Source organism: Gavialis gangeticus, unplaced genomic scaffold (genome assembly GCF_001723915.1).
Source record: "Gavialis gangeticus isolate Ggan-Ray unplaced genomic scaffold, GavGan_comp1, whole genome shotgun sequence".
Classification (NCBI taxonomy): domain Eukaryota; kingdom Metazoa; phylum Chordata; order Crocodylia; family Gavialidae; genus Gavialis; species Gavialis gangeticus.
Window position 1 is genome coordinate 37,095,989 of NW_017728995.1, and position 8,694 is coordinate 37,104,682.

The following is an 8,694-nucleotide window of genomic DNA, read 5'->3' on the forward strand; positions in this document are numbered from 1 at the left end:
ATATTTATTCTAAACTTGTTCTTAAACATTAGCTCGTATAACTTTCCTTCAGTATTCAAAACACTTATAATAACGCTTCTGTTGCAGAGAACTCGGGAAGATCACAACAGGTCAGAATATTTTTAACGCTCTGGATTCTTACTTGACATCTCTGGGTTTATCCTGTGAATCATGTTTGCACACCTAACAGTGCTAACGTTGCGTGGCGCACCCTGTAGCACGCCAGAAGGGTTCTCAAGGCACTGCTTTAAATTAAACCTTTTCTTAGAAAACGCATTGCTCAAGTGTCTGCCCTTTTCTCCACCCTCTTGCTAGGATGAAGCAGCATTTCAGCAGTGAAAACTATGGGTATGTTTCCACAGAAAATGAAGGTGTGATTGCAACTTGTCATTCCCCAGTAGCTTAATCTGCCTAGATTCATGACAGCAGCAAAGAGTTCACTTCATGGACTTCAGGGCAGGCTAGAAGCCCAAGTACGTATCCCAGACAGCTATGCTATCCATGCTCCAACATCTTCATTGCTGTTATTATCTGGCCTTGCTAGTTTAAAGCTTGATTTGTTGTATATGTGTCTGATTATTTGCTCTAAACAGGAAAAACAGGGAGATCTGGGCCACAGTGGCTTCTCAGCAACTGCTTTGACCCCCTTGTAGTGCAGCTGTGCTTGAAGCCCACTGACACTGAACTGTTGCTTGTGTGTAGGCAGCAGACCTATGTCTAGGGCTTGATTTTGCCCATCGTTAACTATGCTGGTCCGCAGAGATTCATGTAACAGCATGAAGGGCCACGTGATTTCATACCCTGAGTCGCCTGTACTAAGCATGAGCCTCTGTACTTCCCATTGTAGAATACTTAGAAAAGCAGGTAAGCAGCTCTCCATTTAAATGTGGGCCAGGAGGGGCCACCACAGTCACTGAGTTCAGTCCCCTGAGGTTACAGGCAGCTACACTTGCAGGCCATCCAGAAGAGTCCACAGGCTGGTTCACCCCAGCCCTCCGGTGCATGAAAGCTACCATGCACCTGAGATGGAAACAGCCTCAGGAAACCACAGTGTGCCACGAGCAGAGAGGGGCAGCGCCAGCCACAGGACTCCTAGGTGCTCCCAGATGATCCTGGGAAGCAAATCATGTCCCATGCTGTAGAGCTGGAATGTCAGACTCACTTGGCCTCATGGGGGCAGATCCAGATCATAGGGCTTCTTGTCAGCTGGATCCAGATTGCGGGGCTTCTCGAGAGGTAGGTGACCTGCAAGTGATGGCTTTAATCCTTGTGGCTGCCACAGGACCTGTATTGGTGCAGCTCTGGTACCCAGGGGGGTTACACAGCCGCCACTGACCCAGCCCCCTGTAGATATTAAATATCCGTTGGCCTGAAGAAAAAGTGAGTGTAAATTCATGACCTGGAGTGTAGGCACAGGCCTTGGTGATAGAGCCAGGTTCAGCTCTCTGCACCAGTAATCTTTGTTATTATTCGTATGAGGGTGAGCAGCTTCAACAGGTGAGACTAGGACACTCCTCAGACTACCCAGATAGTCTGGTGGTTAGTGGTTTCTCCTGGGATACGAGAAACACGGAGGGTAAGTCCTAGCTCCAGATCTGGGGGAGTGAGGATTTGAAAACGGGTTTCGTACTTCCCCAGCGGGTGCCTGTGTCTGGTGTGGACTTGTTTTCTTTTTCATTTTCCATGAGAAGCCTGCTCTTACGTAGGCACAGGACACCAGGGGAGTGCTCACGGTTAAAGTACGTGCCTCCCGTCAGCCCTAAGCCAGGTGCTTAGCTCCTTGGAGGGGTTTAGGTCCCGCTTCTCTCTTCAGCTTTTCCTGCCAGCTACTTTCCTCTAGCTAATTCCCATACCAAACAGGAAAAAAAGGTGCCATCTATCAAGGTTTGTTCCGTGAGAAATATTTTTATTTTTGGGGTGAGACAAGTCTGCCTTCCTTTACTGAAGTATGAAAGCATTTTTTCAAGCATAGGCACCCTGTCCGGACATTAGGGAATTTGCCATCACTGTGCACTGTGCATGCTGCCTTCATTAGGTGGGCACCGCACACTGTCAATTCCTGATGTTTTCTGATTTCCCTTGCTTGTATCTTTTCTGTTGGGAACTCCTCCTTAGACTGTGAGCTGACCCAGAAAACATGTTTAGAGAAGAATACCGCTTATTAACTGTTTATTATTATTATTATTATTATTATTATTATTATTATTATTATTAACCTCATGTGACTGAGGACTAATACAAGATCTCATATTTTCCAGTCTTAAGTTTCTGACAGGGTGATTTATACGTACTGTTTGGCTTAGCATATAGAAATTTAGAACAGTGCAGTTTCCAAACACTGTGCTGTTTTATCACTGACTCTTGCCACAAGGTTAATTGCATAATGTTTTTATTAGCACTACACACAAACAGTTATCAGAAATGTAGCCGTCAGCATTATGGAGGTAATTGGCCTGGGTCAGCATGAAAGGACAGCATCTAGCATATCAGGCTACAAACAAACATTGCATTTGTCCCAGGATAACCCATTTTATCCTGGGATTAAGTGCAGTCATTCAGATGCCCAAGGCTGAATCCCGAGCGAAATTCTGAAAAGGTTTGCAGGCTAAGTACCAAGTTTATCCTGGGACACTGCAAGCGCATCTGAGTGGTTGTCCCAGGATTGCATCTTTGAATCAGTGACAGAAAAGCAGCAGTGCATTCAGCTGCTCGCTGAACCCTGACTGGAAAGGACATTTCTGTTCCAGGATGAACATAGGCACAGCTTGTCCAGAGACAAATGCAGCATCTGTTCCTGGCATCAGAGCACTTGGGCAAAGTCAGTGTATTGTTAGAACTTGTCGGGGTTGTTGGCATTTCAGTGATGCAATAGCTGCAAAGGGTCAGCAAGGCTAATTGATAAGAATTTATTTGACAGAAATAGAAGTGGGGAAAGAAAGGTGACAATAACACACTCTGTAAAATAAGAATAAAAAATGGGACTCTGTGTATGTCACACAAAATGAGCGCACATAATATTGAAGGATATCTTAGAGAGGTTTCACTTTATCTCCCCTGATTCTCTTCCATGTTGTTGTAAGCATGAGACATTGTACAATAACTCATTGGCAACTCATTGAATAATTCATTTATTTACCCTTTTTTTTTTTTTTAAGGAATTTTACTTGTCTTAAAATATCTCACCAGTTTTTACTAGTTACTATTCAGAGTTACTCATATTTGACATTTGGGAAGGAAATTTTATTTAAGGGCTTCATAAACTCGCCTCTAATTTTCCCATAAATGACTGAAAGATTTTGTTTTAATCTGTCTTTGTTTCATTTCTAGTTGAATCTAGATTTCATCCCTATTCCTAAATGTAACTGGGGGCAGTAGTTAAGATAAGAATTAGAAATAGAGCCCATGTGGATACTTGGAATCATCCGAACAATTCTTATAGAAGAGTAGGGCTGGAGGGGATGCCAGGAGGTCGGCTAATCCAGCCCCTGCCTGCCTGAACCATCCTAGTCAGTGTTGGTCTGACCTGCCCTGGAAAACTTGCAGGGGTAGAGATTCCACCGCCTCTCTGGGCAGCCTGCCCCAGGACTGAACCACCCTCATGGCTAGGATGCTCTTCCTACTATCCAGCCTTGATTTCCCCTTTTTAAATTTAAGATGATTACTTCTTGCTTTGTCCCCTGTGAACACAGAGGAAAACCGATTTATGCTTCCGGGTTTGTATTTGAATACTGAGAGAGGTTTGGTAACAGCCTTCTCTTCTCCAGACTAAATAATTATGCTTTTTCCAGCCTTTCCCGGTATGCTGTGTTTTCTAGGTCTTTCATCATTTTTGCTATTTTCTTCTGGACATTTCCCAACTTGTCCATGCTTCTTGAAGCGCAGTCTCTGAAACTCCATGTGGTGCATCGGTGCTGAATAGACTGGAAAGTAAGGTTCTTTGGGTGACTCTGATATCTTTTATTAGACCAACTTATGTAGTTGGGGAAAAAAAAAACTTTAAGCAAGCTTTTGGATTCAAAAACCCGAATGAACGCACACCGGAAATCTATCAAAGACAGGAATACTACGCAATGACCTGTGGGGGCACGTTTCTCCCAAGAAAACCACTCTCTTTCCAATCTCTCAGTCCTGATCCTCAAAGGGAACTTGCAAACACTTCCCAGAGATGAACCTATGAACTCCACTTCATCAACTTCCTGGACACTAAAAAGCATGGACTTAAATATTAGATGTTGGATTTATGACACGTTATAACCTACCTGACATCTGACTACCCAGGTACCTCTCCACTATTCATCCCCCTTCTTTCCCCCACACCCAGCCTGTCTCTCACCCACTGACTCCTCAATCTGCATCTTCACTGACTGCCGGTCTTGCATGCAGACCAGCCCAGCCTCTGGCTGCTTTACTTTTCAGTCCATCCAGGAAGAGCACACACCAACTGCAGGGACTTCCTCAGCCTGATGAAGGATTTCTGAACCTGAAAGCTTGCTTAAATTTTTTTTTCCAACTACTTAAGTTGGTCTAATAAAAGATACTAGATTCACCCAAAGAACCTTGTCCTTGTCTGCCTATGTCCTTAGACCAACACTGCTACAACCTATACCCCTGAATACACTGGAAGTCACTTCTCATGATTTGCATGAGGTGCTCCTGCTAATGCTCCCCAATATGTTTTTTTTTTTTCCTTTTTGCGGTGCTACCACAGTGAATCTTACGCGGGTTTCAGTCCATTATAACTTCCAGGACCTTTTCTGTAGTACTGCAGCCTCGTCATTTCCTGATTTGCTTTGGTGCAGTTGATTGTTCGGTCCTTGTACAGTACTTTGCCCTTGCCTCTACTGAATGTAATCCCATTAATTTTGGACCACTCCTCCAATTTACCAAGGTCTTCCCTCAGCCTCCCCCACAGGAGCAGCTCTTCACCTACAGGGATGGAGGTGCTGAGAGTGTTTCCTCTCCCTGTGCTGGCAGCTGTGGGCAGTGCTGGATGGCTGTGGTTGCTGCCCTGGGACATGGTACGCACAGTCCCCTTTTTCCTGCTGGGGAGGAGGGGGCAAGGGCAGGGATCACAGGCCTCCTCCCTTCTACACTCACAGGGGCTGGGGGTTGCCCTCCCCGGCAGCTGCCTCCAGCTGATGCGCAGGTGGCATCAGCTTGAAACAGTCCTTCTGCCCCAGGGGAGGGCAGAGCAAAAGCACCCTCTGTCTCCCTTTGCCTGGAGAGCACGTCTTAGTGGCGACTTCATTGCACTCTGGCGAGGGGGCTAAAACCCGCTTTGATCCCGTCTTCCTATATTTATCTAGTTAGTGTTGTCCAAGCACTTTCTAGCACTTCACTTGCAGGGCTGTCTGTAATCTTTCCGGGGTTCAAGTACAGACCAGTCTGTACTTCTTCCTTATTCCCTTTTTTTAAAGACTGGCTCAGTCTCCGGGAACCTTACCAGATCCTGCACAAGGTCTTGGAGATAATCGTCAGTGGCTTTGTACTGATCTCAGCCATCTCTGAGTGCTCGGGTCAGTCTTCTCTGCCCCCGCTGCTTTAAAAACATCCAGCTTCCCTAGGTGTCTCTAACCTGTTGTTTTCCTACACTAGGCCGATTATCTCCTTCCTTATCCTTCTGTTAAGTCTTCTGGTACTTGACCTTTTTTGTGAAGGCTGAAGTGAAAAAGGCATTAAGCACCTCAGCCTTCTCTGCATCATCCATTATTAATTTCCCTTTCTCATTCAGGCAAAGAATATCTTTAAATCTCACTTTTTCAAATATGAAAGTATTTTCAACTCTGAATTAAACAGAATGATGCTTGCAAAGTGGAAAAATGAAACCTAAGTATTTATGTATTTGCTGTATCCATTTTTGATCGCATTTAAGGGCAGATTTAAATGTATCTTAACGCAAAACCTATTAAACACTGGTTTTAGGTGAAACTGTGTAACACTCCTTCTCCCACTCCTCCCCATCTAATGCTAAGGGCAAATTAAATGAAAAGTAGGAAAGAAAACAATTTTGTTGGCTGTTAGATTATTCTGCTACAATGAATCTGAACCAGGGTGCTGTGACTTGCAAACAGGATTCACAAGATAAACCGAGAGGTTACAAGTAGGAATTCATAGCTGACCTATTGTGTGGTCTTTTCTGCGTTCCTCACAAAAGAAAACTGCTCTATTATTTTTTATTACTTTATTATTAAAGGTAAGAGCTGGCATTTTTTAAGGGATTCCTCAAATCGAACAAGGGGTGCCTTGAGTTTAAAATGATTGCAAACCACTGCTTTCGTATTTCTGTGACTTGTAGCTTGGAGGCTTTATTTTAAAAGCTAATACCATCTGGTTGTCTCCGGTTTTTAAGAATGGTAAATTACTGAGCACATGTTAATAAAAATTGAAATGCATCTGTAGTGCATGTTCTATAAATAACTCTTTTAAGATTACAAAATTGTCATATCACTGTGTGTTCACTGTGAATACATTTTTGTGCCTTTTAAAGCAGAGGGTGCTGAAAATAAATGCATCTGGGTGCCAAAAAAGTCTCAAATTATTTTGCCCTTTTTATTATAGTATTTACTTGTGGTCTGTGTGTACAAAGTGCATGTGCACGATTATAGGGAGTTTATTTACTGTTTCTAAATCATAAATAGCTGCTAGCTGTCCCCTTATCTGCCATAATCCACAAATGAGTGGATTATTGATTTGTAGCAGCAGTCACTGTTAGGCCGAATAGACTGCACAAGAGTAAAGGTTACAGGAGTTTGCATAAATTGATTATGCAAGTTTGGTGTTTACCGGCAGGTACTCTTAATACCAATCTAAAGTTACGATGACTGATAATGGATTAGATGATCTCTTCAGGGTCCCTTCCAGCCTTACTTCTCTATGACTGTTGCCAAGAGACTGGGGAGTAGAATACCTGTAAGACTGAGGTCTCTAAGGGATAGTGGCTCCAAACAAGATGATTTGTGTCTGGGGTTGAGAATCAAGCTTACACTAGGAAGTGATTGATTCTTTAACCTAGTACTGACAATTGCTTGCATATTTCTGAATACATTTTTTACACTTGACACTAAATAACTAGCATATATTGCACTTTCTGACATGGCATGTGAGAGGTCTTAGTGGATGGAGCAGAAGATGTGATGCCAGAAGCTTGCAGTTGTAATCTTGGTTGTATCCTTCACTAGCTGTGTGGGTTTGAGCAAGCTGCTTAATCAACATCTGTTTCCCTGTTTAGAAATCTGACTGTTACTTATTCACCCCCTCACAAGGACATTGTTAGGATTAGTTAGAGTTGCCAAAGCATTTTGTTTCTGTAAAGAACTGTTTACTGTCTTAATGTCATCCTTCCTTGAAGCGTCTGCTCTGACTGTCCCCCATGTCCGTAGCTGAAGTACTTGTCTGAACTCAGCACTGCTATGGGAGGATGAGGGCTAGCTGGAAATGTTGTTGGGGTGGCTGTGGTGTGGGATGAGATGTCAGTCTTCTTTCATGTGCTTAAAGTAACTATAAGAGTTTTAAGGCTTTAATCATGCCTCATTTTTCTCCCTGCCCACTGCGCAACTCCCCACTCTGTATTTCAAAAGTACGACCATTATCCATGTTCCTTTATAGCAGAGTGCACCTGGTGCGGACAACCGTGTCTGAATGCTAGAGCATCCTTTCCATTTCACCATTGCAGTCACATCTCGGGAACCAAACCTGCGTGGTAGCTACAACTGCCCAGACAACAGCTGACACCTACAGAAAAAAGCCCAGGAAATTCTCTCTCAAAAACTTTTAACATACAGTTGCCCACTGGTACCTTCAACTGCAAGTTTAGCAAAGCACAGGTTTCTGAAAACCAGGAAGTACCAAGCTGACATACTGGAAGAAGGGTGTCTGTGCTTGAAAGCTTGCAAAGAACAATTTTTCCAGCTATTTAGTTGGTCTAATAAAAGATATCACATTTACCCAAAGAACCTTGTGTGCCACGCATCTCAAAGTAACTTTCACTTTGTCCTGTATGGGCAACGTCTCCCAGTATGACTGTAAGACTCGTCCGTGCCCTCTCCCTTCATAGATAGGGCAGAACATTCAGGCAAGAGGGCAAATGACCACTTACTGGTATAACGAATTGCTTCTTTTTGCTAAGACAAATCTGGGTTTAGGTGAGTTGCTCTGAAGAAAAAGATACCTACATCCAGACATTGAACCTGCTCACAGGGAGCAGCACTACCTGCTGAATCCTCTCTTGAAACATCTTCTCCCTTAATGCTCTGCACTCCCTCTAACCCTGTATTTCCACTTAACCATCATTATAGACTACTGTCCTATTGCACATCCCTGGTGACAGGCCCCAGACCACTTTGTAGTGGGGTAAAAAAAAACTTGCCATGGCCGCTCATCTGGATGCAACCAGGGTGTGTACAGAAGTTGCTGTTCACTTTCAAAGCACTTTATTGCCATGACTTAACAGGAGTGTGCAGCTATACAGCACTTTAAAAATGGGTATGGTGCTTTAAATTAATCCCTGTTAAATGAGGTATTAAATGCAAAGCACTGTATTTTACAGCATGTTGGCAACCTGCAGAGTTGTAAATAACTGTCGTATGCTGGTCGAATTTGAGACCAGGAGAGAAGCCCCAGGAGGCTGTGACATTGCCCCACCTGCTCCCTAGCCTGGAAAGTGCAGGAAAGCTCTGAGCCCCTCCTTCCTGCCCC

General features: G+C 43.8%; 1 protein-coding gene across 13 annotated transcripts in view; it reads left to right on the forward strand.

Annotated features, from left to right (window-relative positions):
- DLG1 (discs large MAGUK scaffold protein 1) overlaps positions 1 to 8,694 on the forward strand; it is a 317,929-nt gene that overhangs the window by 189,596 nt on the left and 119,639 nt on the right. The window lies entirely within an intron of this gene.